General features: G+C 42.9%; 1 protein-coding gene across 10 annotated transcripts in view; it reads left to right on the top strand.

Moving 5' to 3' along the window:
- LYPD6B (LY6/PLAUR domain containing 6B) overlaps positions 1 to 13,588 on the top strand; it is a 175,947-nt gene that overhangs the window by 107,543 nt on the left and 54,816 nt on the right. The window contains exon 1 of one of the 10 annotated variants that reach the window (XM_047871514.1): positions 1,231 to 1,288. The exons of the other annotated variants lie outside the window; for them this stretch is intronic. The gene's annotated coding sequence lies outside the window, so the exon portion shown is untranslated. Of the gene's footprint in view, positions 1 to 1,230; positions 1,289 to 13,588 lie in introns of those variants that run through there. 10 annotated transcript variants of the gene reach the window in all.

The raw sequence follows: 13,588 nt of genomic DNA, 5'->3' as shown, positions 1-13,588 counted from the left end.
TTTAATCAGGGAAATAAGAGATACTGCATCCTTAACATTCCTTATTTTTGCCACTTTTCTGTTTGCTGGGTGATAGGCTTACCCATCTGTACACCCCATTGATATACTTTTCTTATTTCCTACATTTTCTTGGACTAAAACTCTCAAATTCATCCTTTCTCTCTCTACTTGATTGATTAAAATTTACAGATCTTAATTGTTTTCTTTAGGGACTTCTGTTTCTAAAAATTAACATTTTACTTTAAGTTCTAGATGTATAGAAAAGGTGAAAAGATAGTGCAGTGAGTTCCCATGTACCCTACACCTACTTCCTGCTGTTATTACTGTCTTACATTAATGTGGTACATCCATCAAAATTAATGAGCCAATGATAAGTTATAATTAACTAAAGTCCATATTTATTCACATTTCCTTGGTTTTTACCTAATGTCTTTTATCTGTCCCAGGACTCCATCTAGGATGCCACGTTACATTTGTGGACTATCTCTGGTCTTTTAAAATTATTCATAAAGTCAAAGAGTAGCTGTCTTTCTGATAAAACAAGAACATCAACACACTTTAACTCCCCTTGGTTTTTGCATCCCAGCTTCTTGGCTAGTGTCATGTAAATTTTGGTTCCGATTGGGTTTTCAGAACATAAATGCCATTGAATTTTTCATCAGGGCAATAGGATGTTTGGTGGGAAATGGCTGTTCTTGGTCTTCCTGTACAGAGGATGTCAGTAAAAACCACAAGTCTACACCAACCAAGTTTTGGCTATCCTGTTTGATGGTTTTAGAAATTTGTCTTATGAAACTACAGAATGATGTTTTCTCAAATCACCCCACAAGAATGGCAAAGGAAATTAACTGTGTGTGACAAAAACTTGTCTTTTCAATGCCGGTAGTTTCTAGACCCTGATTTCTCTGTCTGATTCTCTTTTGAGGAGCAGAAAGATGGAATCATCATGAGAGGCAGTAAATAACACCCACAGAGTTTAATTGTTTTTAAAATTGCAATGATAACTAATGAAATGCTAAGATGTGAACAGCTGCACAAGAATATTTAATGGATTTCTTGGAGCCATCCCCACTTTTGATGGGACTTTTAAAAAGGCTACTTCATGGAAACACATAGTGAGTACTTGTTTTATATTTCACATATAAAGTGAGAAACCAGCCTGAGGATTGGCAAGAACAGAATTCTGTTTTTTCTGCCCAAGCCGCTCATCTTCGATCTCTTCAGCAGGTGGACAGCACACAGCCACAGCCTAGGTGGGGGCCTGATGGTGGTCAGCAGGCACTGCCAGGTGAGGTGAGATCCGTTCAACCTGGAGAGTGAGGGTTGTCTCTGTGGAGGTATCACCTGAGCTCAGTCTTGAAAGATGAGCAGGATTTTTCACTTGATATGCATATATTAAGCTTGGACTGTGTACCTGTCACTGTTAGGACTGGGACCCTTGGGTGAAATAAGTTATGCCTTTCGCCCTGGGGGAGCTCCCAGTTTGGGGGGGGGGCACTGATGCTTCAGTGGCTGCAGCCTAGTGCAGGGGATGACCAACCGTGGCCCGTGGGACCCAGGCTATCCTGCCATCTGTTTTTCAGTGGCCCATGAGCTGAGAATGATTTTTATAAGGCAAAGAGCATACAGAGATGGGTATGGGGTCCCCCACCACTGCTTTTTTGGGGGGTGCTTCTGGCTAAAGCAGAGCCCCTATCTGCCCCTTTAGATAATAGCCTAGTGTTTTATGGGTTAGAATTGCAGCACACTTGTGGGCTACATGGACACAGCTAGATCAGACTGGGGATGTCAAGGAAGTAACCCCCATATGAGGAATTGCAGAACTAAACATCTGAGTCCTTCCACTTGGTATGCCTTCAAATATACCAACTTTCCTCTTTTCCTCCTCTGATTTTTTTTTTTCCTTTTAAGACTTATTCTTTCATCTGCTCCTTAGAAAACATGGCTTCAGTTGTTCTTGTTGCTGTGTATTGATTGTATTCCTTTTTCTCTCTGTTTCTCTAAAGCAGGGTTTCTTAAATCTATGGCTGGGGCTTCAGGGGTTCTGAGAACCCCTAAAGTGAAAGCCAACCGATGCACTCGTGTTGACCTGGACATAGGGTTCATGAACCTGTCATTAGAATCTCTAAGAGGTCCGTCATTCAAAAATGTTGAGAAAAATTTTTTTTAATATTTTTAATGTTTATGTCTCTTTGAGAGAGAGAGAGAGACCGAGTACAAGTGGGGGAGAGGTAAAGAGAGAGGGGAACCCAGAATCCAAAGCAGGCTCCAGGCTCTGAGCTGTCAGCACAGGGCCTGACGCAGGGCTTGAACTCACGAACCGTGAGATCGTGACCTGAGCTGAATTCGGACACCTGACCAACTGAGCCACCCAGGGACCCTGAGAAACTGTTTTAAAGTGGATTTCTCAAAACCGCAGTCAGTCCTGCTGATGCTGGGTCTGACCAGTGCAGAATCAAGCAGAGGGATTGTGAATTCCCTTCTGTTAATCCAGGCCAGGATTACAATAGCTTTGTTCTCTCCTTTGATGTGTAGTGAGAAGCTCCTCTCAAAGTACTGTGTTCTTGGGCTCCAGGTGCATTTTGTGTCTTTCGGGGATACAGGGGTTATCAGAGGATGTCGGTCTGGATGCTCGAGAAAGCAGGATGGAGAAGGATCAAGGTGTCAGTAATTTATTTGGAAGACGCAAGCTCCAGGTGTGGGCACCAGGGAAGAGCAGTGGGACAGGGATGGAGGTGCTGCTGGGGTGTGCTGGCTGGTACCTTTCCACAAGCCATGAAGAACTGTATCTGTCTCCCAGTAGCTTGTTCACCTGGCCCAGCACTTCTCTAGGAGGGTTCCACAGAGGGGCTATCCCTCCAAATGTTCCTAGGAGGGAGAAAGGAGAATGGGTTTATCTGCTGGCCTCACTTTGTGTCCTTTTCATGTTGGTGACTTTTCATGTGAAGCGGCAACTCTGCTTTGTCTGAAGCTGGCATTCTCCACCCTTCACGACCTGGTCAGGAAGCTGGGTACTGCACTCCACAGTGTGGCAGTCTAGTCCAAAAGTGTGTGTGTGGGGGGTGACCAGTGAAAGTGGAGATGACAGTCACACAAAGGGAAATTGGGGGTAGACTTGATGGAATCAGAGAAGGTACACGAGGCTTAGTTTCTAGTAACAGAAAAGGCGGACCTCTGAAGAAGCAGCAGGTGGAATGGGGGCAGAACCTTCTGGGCAGAGGAAACCTATTACCACAAGTAAAAGTAAGAGAGTGGAGAGAGGCAAGGAGCTAGTCCTGCTGAGGTTGTGTGTTCCTCCTCCTGTGCGTCCATGTGATATTTACTAAGCTTCTAGTCTGTGCCAAGGGGGTATAGGGGTGAACAAGAACAGACATGGTCTGTCCTCTCACAGAGCTTAAAATCCAGTGCCAGAGATGGATATTAATCACTTCATCATACTAGCAAATGTAAAATTGCAACTGTGTTAAGCACTCCCAGGAGAATGAAAAGTAGACTTCTTTGAGAGCCTTTACTAGATAGAGTTGAGCACAGTGAGAGAGGTTGGAGAAGGCTTTCCAGGCAAAATGGCTCACAAACTGAAATAGGAAGGACTGGTAAGAGCTAAGGGCAAGAGAAAGAGATGGGAGAGCTTTCTAGATTGGGGGACACCATGTCCAAAGGCTTTGTGGTAGGGTGGAACATGGAAAAGGTGAAGGTCAGGGAGGAGGCCAATGTGACCAGAGCAGATAGAGCACCAAGGAGAGCGGTTGGGGTGGAGATTGGGTGTATGTGGCCGGGCCATGCCAGGCTGTGTGAAAGGAGTTTCTCTTTTCTCTGAGGAGCAATGGGAAATTGCTGGAAGGATTTAAGTAAAATGTTACAATCACATTAGGGGTAAGAAAACCCCCAGATTTTGTAGACCCTCTGAGCTTGAGACTGTCCTATGAGAACTGTGGCTTTTGGAGCCATTCCTGAAACACTCAAATATTAATGACCCCAAGGATGTGAAGGAAAAACAACTCCAGGAAAATCCCTGAAGTAACAAACGAGCCATTAGAGACTTTTGGACTGGTAGCTGTGGGAGACCCTCACACTAACTTGCTGGCCCTAGGAACATTTTTCAAAGTGATACAGAGCTTTTTTTTTTTTTTTTTTTTTTTTTTTTTTTTTTTTTTTTAAAGACTATTATCTCTTAGACTTCCTAGCAACATTGTCTAGTAGGGAGAGAAACTGGGGGTGCCCACATGGAAAGTTCTAGAACCGAATGTGGAATACAGACCTCTTTCTGAGGCCCCATCTCACCAGTGGTAATGCTGGGTGATGGGCAGGTGAAAGGCTTCTCCCACTCAGTCTTGGACCAGGACTCTGCACGGGAAGGTGCACAATCCCAGGTTCTTAATGGTTCCTTCCTCCCAACCATTGACTCAAATTCTGTTTGAGAATTACTGTGCCTGAGCCCCCAATGCCTATTCTGCTTCTAGGAGCTTTGGGGATCGTTTTGTGGCCCATAACTCTGTACATTCAAAACAAAGCAAAGCAGAAACCCATGGTGAAGGAATTTGAGAAAGAATTTTTTTCAGTATAACTACCAAGTTACCTTTGGCTTGTGATAAACAGAGTAATTCAACTCATTAGCCCAGGAGAAGGTATCTCTGAAGGGCAGCCTTTCTATCTCTTGAAAAGCTTTGAACAGAATTTAAATTAATTCTTATTTGGCAGAATTTATGTATGTATTGTGATTACCTCCAGTCAGAACAAATTGTCTGACGACAGGAAGCCTTAGGATTGGGTAAAGCAGGTTTGGCTGATTGCAAATGTATGCACATGAGCCCGTGTGTGTGTGTGTGTGTGTGTGTGTGTGTGTGTGTGTGTGTGTGTGTGTGTGTTCTTCTCTAATCAAGTCAGTGATGTTAGTAGTCACGTGTTTGAGCTGTGAGTACTTGCAATTCTTCCTTTTTCCTTTAGGATATTTCTAGATGGCTGCAAGAGCAGACCTCTCCTGACCCATTAATCTATGTAGTTTCAGTGTGCAAGCAGTGATAGGGTAATATCTGTATGCAAGGTTCCAATTCCTCACATTCCCTGGAGTGCTCTGCATTTTCTCTTTTGAACTGGGTAGCTGCATGTGAGAAGTTGATTTAACACATCAAATCTTGGATATTCCTTCTAAAAAGCTTTTAGGTACACTCTAAACTGTTAGATTTTCCCTAGAAGATGTTGAGAAAGGAAGAGGGCCTATTTCAAGGCTCTTACCTTTTTTTTGAGTCATAGACCCCTTTGTGAATCTGGTAATACCTCTGAGTGCTCTCCTCGAAAGAATGTCTAGGCTCATACTTCCTTGGCCTGTCTCTTTCTTGCTCTTAGCTCCAGGCTCCACGTGAGTCTAGAACTGCCAGGCCTTTTAATTTTGTAAGACAAGTTAGAAATACAGATTTGTGTGTGTGTGTTTTTAAAAAATTCATTTCTTTAACGGAAAAAAAAAGTGGCCAAATTAATCTCTCTCCAGGCCACTGTAGTTTCTAGATAGTTCTAGAGTCTTCATCTTCCATAAGGTCTCAGTTCCATGTGATGTGTTTGTTTAGTTTCACTTCACTTTTTCACGTGGGAGGCTTTCCTCAAATGTGTGGTGATCCTTGACTGAAAATTCAGTGTGAATGGGTGAGGAGTATATACAGATGCTTCTCTTTTTCAAAGAAGAATGATCCAGTCAACAAGGGAGGAGGGGTGGGGTGGGACATGAAGGGAGACCGGGAGGGAGAATGCATGTCTTCCTATAGTTGGATGCTACTGTTATAGGAGCAGCTTTTTTAGTATGTAGATTATTGCTAAACTCCCAGTTTTCAGTTTTATACTTCATCCCACTGTTCAGTGTGCCCAACACTTCTGAATCCAGAGAATCTTCTTGTTAAATTTTTCCAAAATACAAAGCCCTAGTCTTCTGTAGGAGATGAGGAGATGCTCCAAAGGTCTAAATTGCTCTGCTTTTAAATAATTGCTGTTTTCAACCTGGGATTGGCCCCTGCCTTCTTGCTACTGGGTGTCCTCAGGCATTGAATCTCTGAAGAATTCTACAGAAATAAGATCTTTTCAGTTTCTTTACTGCTGGTTCCTTTCTCATATTCTATATACTCAGATCTCCTGTTTTAAACCCTAAAATAATTATCCCTCCACTATTTTTTTTTTTTTTGACTGCAAGTTTCAACACTGAAGAGTAGCTTAATGTTGCTGCTTCTGGTATTTTTCAGGCCATGTCACACTGTGACCTCTCCCGCCATGATTGCTACTACTCCGTGGAAGGTCCTGATTGTCCAATTTTGCAATCTCTCTTGGTCCTCCTCTTTATCACACTCAGGTCATGGTGGATTCTTGACCCTTGAGCCTTCCTGTGGCTTCCTGATTCCGGTGGCCCTTCTACTCCTGGCCACTTCTCTGTCTCATCAGCTTGCTCTTCATGTGCTCTGCCCTAAATACATGCATCCCTGAAGGACATGCCCAAGGGTCTCTTCTCTCTCTTCTGAAACAAACCTATCCAGCTCCAAGTGCACGGCTGTTACTTGTAAGTAGGGAATCCTGGATCTGTGTTAAGATCCCCAACCTTCTCCCTTGATTTAATCTAGCTCCTATCAATGCTTGTTAGAGATACTTATGTGAAGAATCTGCAGAAATCTCAGATGCACATGTCTAAAACCAAATCCATCTTTTCTCCCACGGGCAGCTCTTTGGTTTCTGTGTTTTCCATTTTTGTTAAGCATGTCACTGTCCTCCAACTCATTCAAGTTAAAATCCTTAGGGCCATTTTTTACTTACAACTTCTCACCCCAGATTCTAATTCATTGCAAGTTTCTATTGCTTTTACCTCCACAGGGTATCACAGTCTGTCCCCTGTCTTTTTTTTTTTTAATTCAATTTAGTCAACAACAGTGTTGTCTTGGCTTCAGGAGTAGAATGCTATAATTCATTTCTTATATATGACACCCAGTGCTCATCCCACAAAGTGCTCTCCTTAATACCCATCACCCATTTAACCTATCCCCCTACTCATCTCCCCTCCAGCAACCCTCAGTTCTCTGTATCTAAGAGTCTCCTATGGTTTGCCTCCCTCTGTTTTTATCTTATTTTCCTTCCCTTACACTACATTTATCTGTTGTGTTTTTCAAATTCCATTTATGAGTGAAATCATATGACATTTGTCCTTCTCTGCCTGATTTGTTTTGCTAAGCATAATACCCTCTAGTTCCATCCACGTTGTTGCAAATGGCAAGATTTCTTTTTTTCATTGCTGAATAATATTCATTTGTGTATATATACCACATTTTTCTCCATCAGTCAATGGACGTTTGGGCTCTTTTCATAATTTGGCTATTGTTGATAGTGCTGCTATAAATATAGCACATGTGCCTTTTCAAATCAGCACTCCTGTATCCTTTGGATAAATACCTAGTAGTACAATTGCTGGATTGTAGGGTAGTTCTATGTCTCCTGTCTTTTGTTAACATTTGCATTGACCTTGCTTAGGACTGCGTCACCCCTGCTTGAATTATCATTCTTGCTGTTCTTCCTACCTCTGCTTGATCTTCTCTTTGGTTCATCTTCTACTCCCATGACTCCCCAGTCCAGGTCTGGTGACATCAAAATGAACAGGAAGTTTTTAAAAACTTCATATTTCTAGACACCTCTGCTCAGGGACTGTGATTCATTAGATCTAGGTGAGATGCAGGGATCTGAATTTTTAAAGATTCTTCCAGTGAGTAAGGCAAATTTAGAGCAATATTTGCTAAATGTATTGTGATTTTAACACAAAAAGCAGTATTATATAGTTTTTATGGACATACACATGTATCTACGTGTTTCTTTCTTTGTATCAACATGGACCAGAAGGATATGCACTAAAGGGAAGTGTTTATTTCTGGGGAAGGGAGCGAAAAGGAGCTCAAGAATATTTGTCTTATTTATCTTAAAAATTCTAAAGCCAAAATGGCGAAGCATCAACGTGATTTTATTGCGAATGGAGAATTGTCATATTACGTGTACTTTCCTTCTATATTAAGCAATTTTGGAATTCTACAGATGATTCTGATACCTATCCAGTTCAGGTCCTGTAGTACTGTATAAGTGCTCATCTAAAGATGTGGATGTAAAAAAAAATAAATAAATAAATAAAAAAAATAAAGATGTGGATGTGACCACATCACACCTGTTTGAAAGCCTTCCATGATGCCCATCTCCTACAGAGTCCATTTCAAATTCCTTGGCATAGTATTCGAGATGCTGGCCTACCTTTCTAGCCTTGTCTTCCGTTACCCACCATTCAGTCAGTCAGTGGGCCAGAAAGCTCTGTTCTTCATGGAAGCTGGAAAATGCTGTTTGCTTTCCCTGGGCTCTTGTACAGATGCTGCTGCTTCTGTACTTTATTCTCTTTCCTGACGAACCACTTTTTACTCATTGTTTATTCTTCAAGATCTCTCTTAGGTTCTACTTCTTCTAGGAAACTCCTTTCCTTTTTAAAATTCCCTTTCTGTATTTCCCACAGAATTTCATCTATATTGCTTCTATGATGTGTATAATATTGTATTAGCCTTTGTTACCCATCTTTGTGTGTCCCTGTCCTCAAATGTAACCTGCTTGAAGGCAGAGACTATATTATTTCCTTGATGTATCTTTTCTTAAGTGTATTTATTTTGAGAGAGAGCCATGAGTAATGGAGGGGAAGAGAGAGGGGGAGAGAGACAGAGAGAGAGGATCCCAAGATGACGGCTCTGCACTGTCAGTGTGGAGCCAGACGCAGGGCTTGATCCCACAAACCATGAGATCATGACCCCAGCCAAAATCAAGTTAGATGCTTAACCGGCTGAGCCACCCAGGTGCCCCTCAATATAACTTTTATTGATCAGCTATTTCTGAGCACATGTGACATGCAAGGAGCTGTTCTAGATTATGGGGGAGATGGACATGAGTAAAGCAGAGTTCTACCCAGACTCTGTTGCAAGTTTTGTGACAAGTGTTCAAGTCTCTACAGGGAGGGGAGAGAACATGCCTCTCTGTCTGGCAGACTTTTAAATTTTAAAAGTCCAATGTGGTTGATGAAACTCACTAAAGACTCATAGATGAGTTGTCTTTTGAGTTGAGCTATTCTGTGTAAGACATGGACAGGGGGACATAAGTCAAGATAGAAGCTTGTTGAATTAATAAATCCTAGGCGGAGGGACTTGAAAGTCTTGGAGGAACTTTGAGTTCTACTTAAGATCACTCAATGATTTACTTCCACTGCCTCTGGACCAAGTGGAGGGGAGCAGTGGAAAATAAGGCTGAGGGTAGGTTTGGGCTCCTTCTACTGTACCTGGATGCTAAACTGTACAGAGATTGGGCTTCATTTGGTTAGATGCCACTGAAAGTTTGGGGACAGGGTTGCAGCATGCTTGGGCTCTGTTGAAAGCAGCAGCGTAGGGCATGGTAGTTAAGGAAGCTGGCAGAGCAGGTAGGAGACAGGAGAGTCAAGCTGGGGGCAGGCTGGTTAGGCATCAGGCCTGGAAAACGGGGGACAGGCATAAGTACTTTTGTAGAATAGAGCTGATTGAACTGTACTTAATCACTGCGAATTATGGAGCTGATTGGAACTGGGGAGCAAGTAGGTGAACGCCCTTGACCATGACTCAAAGAGTTCAGCCTGGGTCCTGAGTAGGAAATGAGTCCATTAATATGAAGAAGAGCATTGGGAAGAAGATGGGGTCTTCTGGTACAGAGGATATGTTCTGACTTCGAATTTTAGTGGGTTTAATAGTATTCTCCAAACTAGATATATCTAGTTAGGAAACCCCCAGTACCTGTGAATGTGACCTTATTTGGAAATAGGGTCTCTGTGGGGCACATGGGTGGTCCAGTAGTTTAAAGGTCTAACTCTTGATTTCAGTTTGGGTCATGATCTCTCAGTCATGAGATAGAGCCCTGAGTAGAGCTCCGTGTCAGGCTCTTTGCTGGGGATGGAGACTGCTTAAGATTCTCTCCCTCTCTCCATTCCTCCTCTGCTCATGCACTAGCATGTGTTCTCTTTCTCAAAAAAAAAAAAAAAAGTCTTTGCAGATGTAAACAAGTTAAGGATTTTAGGATGAGCTCATGCTGGATTTAGGGTAAGCCCTAGGTCCAGTGGCAGGTGTCCTGAGAAGAGAGAGGGAGATGTGACCAGAACCCCAGGAAAGGGGCATGGGCAGATAGAGGTACAGAGTGTAGGTACAGTTATACAGACACACACAACGGAGTGTCAGCAGCCACCAGAGAGTAGGAGGGACATGGGCTCTCTCTGAGCTTCCAGAGGGCTTTGGCCCTGCTGACACCTTGATTTTGGACTTCTGGCCTTCAGAACTGTGAGAAAATAAACATTTGTTGTTTCAAGTCACTGAATTTGTGGTATTTTGTTACAGTAGTCCTAGGGAATATACAGATATGCTCAGATTTTAAAACAGGACAAGAATTTACCAACCTTGAAGCTCATCTGCAATTTTGCTGTCTTCTATGATCGATCCACTGGATCCTCTGTGGACATTCTTGTGATGATCCTGTTGGTGTTCTCAGTTCGGTGAGGGGGTGGGGGTCAGAGAGAGGATGGAGTTGTGTTTTTTATTAAATGAAGCAGGTAGAGTGGATTTTCTCCTTTCCAGGGAAAACTTTTTCAAAAGCAAGCAGCAAAAAAAAAAAAAAGTTAATGAACCCTTACTGAGTTTGCATTTTGTGTCCAACACTATTCTCGGCCCCAAAAAGGAGATAAGAATAAGATTCTCTATAGACTCTTGAGGTGCTCATGACTCAGTACTTGAAACAGAGCCATTAGCAAAGTGAATGTGTAATAAGTTGTTAGAGGTATAAGAAAGATTGACCTGGATAAGGAACCTTATTTTATTTTATTTTATTTTATTTTATTTTATTTTATTTTATTTTATTTATTTTATTTTATTTTATTTTATTGTTATTAATTGGATACTTAAATATTCATCATTGAGTTTCAGATTCTGTGACAGAGTCACTCAACAGTATGTGTCCCTTGATTCCATTAAGGTCAAATTACCCCTTGGTTGAAGGCACCATGCATGCTGATTTAACAGCGGAGCCCTGGAATTTGTAGGCTGAGAAATCATCCTTCCTTTTCTTACTTCCTTGCTAGGAAAATGCTGTGCAGCCCGCAGAATCAGCAGGGGGTGGGAGCACAATCACCCTCCGGTAATGGGAACTGAATAAATTCAAGTGCTGTCTTATCTAAATGGTTTGACAAGTTCCCATTCGCCTGGCTAATTGCATCAGTCTGTTCTCCTTTTTCTTCCATGGGGCTGGGACTTGGCAGGCTTGAGTGTTAGCCTGAGTGTTAGTGGTCCCCTGCCACTGGAATGCACCCTGGACAGGAGCCCCCACCCCATGACCACAGTCCAGAGGGGACCCAGGAGCCTTGTTTGCTGACCCCAGGAGTGCTTGGGGGTATTACTTCTAATAGATTTCACATTTGTTTCAGGACACTCCAGGCAAAGCCGTGTCGAGCTTGTGTTGGCTTGGGGAGGTGGCCAGAGCGAGACTGAGAGCTGGAGGAAACTAACAGAGCTGGAACATGAGCACAGGCTAGGTGCCCCCTTGTGCCTCCTCTGTCACTGGTGACTTCCTGCCAACAGTCCAGTCTCTGGTTCAGTCTGTGGTTCCTCCCCTGAGTGCAATGCAGTCTCCTTCAAACCATAGCACCTGGAGCCAGACCCAATGCCTACCTATGCTATAGGCTAAACATTATCTATGGAGAACAAAAATTAGGCTATGGTGTTCATGGCTCCCAGCACTAACAAAGGACTTCGGCTCTCCTGTATGAACTTCTCCAGTGAAGTAGAAAGTAATTACTTGTAATCATCTTGAGGCAACTAGGAGTCCTCTTGCCCCTGATAATCTCTTGCTCTGGACTTGTTTCTGTAATGTGCAAGGCTCTCTGGTGCCCAACCTCTCCTTTCCTTTTAAAAAGAGAGGGAACTAATGTGGCTTAAAGCATCTGAGCCAGCCTTAGGTATTAAGGCAAGAGAAATTTAGACATGGTTTCTGGGAAAAGTATCTTAAAAATTGTTTGCAGGCTGACTTCTGGTTAGTAGAGAGCATTTGGGAAAGGCAGAGAGAGTTCCTATAGTTTTGGAAGTCAGAGGTCTTGGGACAGGCATTGGTCCCCTGTTTTATAGTTGGGGTCCTCAGGGTATTTGTGAGGTGTTCTTACTTGTCACTTTGGATTTAGAGATTGCCCTGGTTGGGGATAAGGAAATGAATGACAGCGAGGCCCTTAAGAGGAGTAGGAGACAAGAGTGTCCTTGCCACCTGTACAGTCTCCTCTCTGCAAATCAGAGGAGAAAGAAAAGGGGAAGGAGTATTAGTTGTCTTGGGCTGCAATAATAAGTACCACAGACTAGGTGGCATAATCAACAGAAATCTCTTATCTCACAGTTCTGGAGCCTGGAAGTCTGAGATGAACGTGTAGGCAGGTTTGGTTTCTTCTGAGGTCTCTCTCCTTCACTTCCCATGGTCCTCTTCTCCCTGTGTCGTCACATGATCTCCCCTCTGTACAGGTCTGTGTCTAAATTACTTCTTATAAGGACAGCGGTCGTATTGGTTTAGGGCCCACCCTAGGTACCTCATTTTAATTTAATCACCTATTTAAAGACCTTGTCTCTAAGTATAGTCACATTCTGAGGTACCAGGGGGTTAGGACTTCAACATATGAATTTTGGAGGAAAGAGGATACAATTCAGCCCATAACAGAAAGTAATTGGCATTCTACCAAGTTCAAGTTTAATTTTGTATCCTCTGATGAACCCTGATTGCCTTATTGGGTTCTCATCTTTGAAAATGGATCCAGGCCACGGGACAATATTTTTGAGAGTATGTGTGTGTTTACACACAAGAAAGGTTTGAATGAACTTAACAAAAGTTGGAGGATCCGAATGATTACCACAGATGACATTTTCATACTCAAGTTGTGCCCCCATCCACATCCCAAATGCATATTATTGATGCCCTTGGAAGAGGGGTAGAGTAATTACTTGTGACAGAGAACTGAGTGCCTTCTCATGCTGGGGTTTCCTGATTAGACTAGTTGGAGATCCTTCACTTCAGCATCCTACTTTCAGCCTGTTTGGGGCCGGCTTCTACAACCCATGGAAATATCTCTTGTTTCAGAGGCAATGGACTCTTTACCTATATACTAAAAGGCACAGTCTTAACAGTGTTCATTTTGTGTTTATCTACAAAAAACTCTTGCTTTTGAAGTCTGTCTTAAAAAACATACAGGAAGGGGGCATCTAGGTGGCTCATTCGGCTGAGTGTCTGACTTCGGCTCCGGTCACGATCTCTCATTTCTTGAGTTTGAGCCCCATATCGGGCTTGCTGCTGTCAGCTCAGACCCCACTTCAGATCCTCTCCCTCTCTCCCTCCCTGACTTGTGTACTCTCAAAGTAAGTATTTAATTTTTTTTAATGTTTATTCATTTTTGAGAGAGACAGTGTGCTTAGTCGGACGCTTAACCCACTGAGCCACCCAGGTGCCCCTCACGATAAATAAAACATTAAAAACACACAGGAGGAACTCCAGGCTAAATTGTCTATAT

The sequence above is a fragment of the Prionailurus viverrinus genome, chromosome C1, assembly GCF_022837055.1.
Source record: "Prionailurus viverrinus isolate Anna chromosome C1, UM_Priviv_1.0, whole genome shotgun sequence".
Taxonomy (NCBI): domain Eukaryota; kingdom Metazoa; phylum Chordata; class Mammalia; order Carnivora; family Felidae; genus Prionailurus; species Prionailurus viverrinus.
The sequence above is the reverse complement of the archived record's forward strand: the minus strand, read 5'-3'. Positions and strand labels throughout refer to the sequence as shown.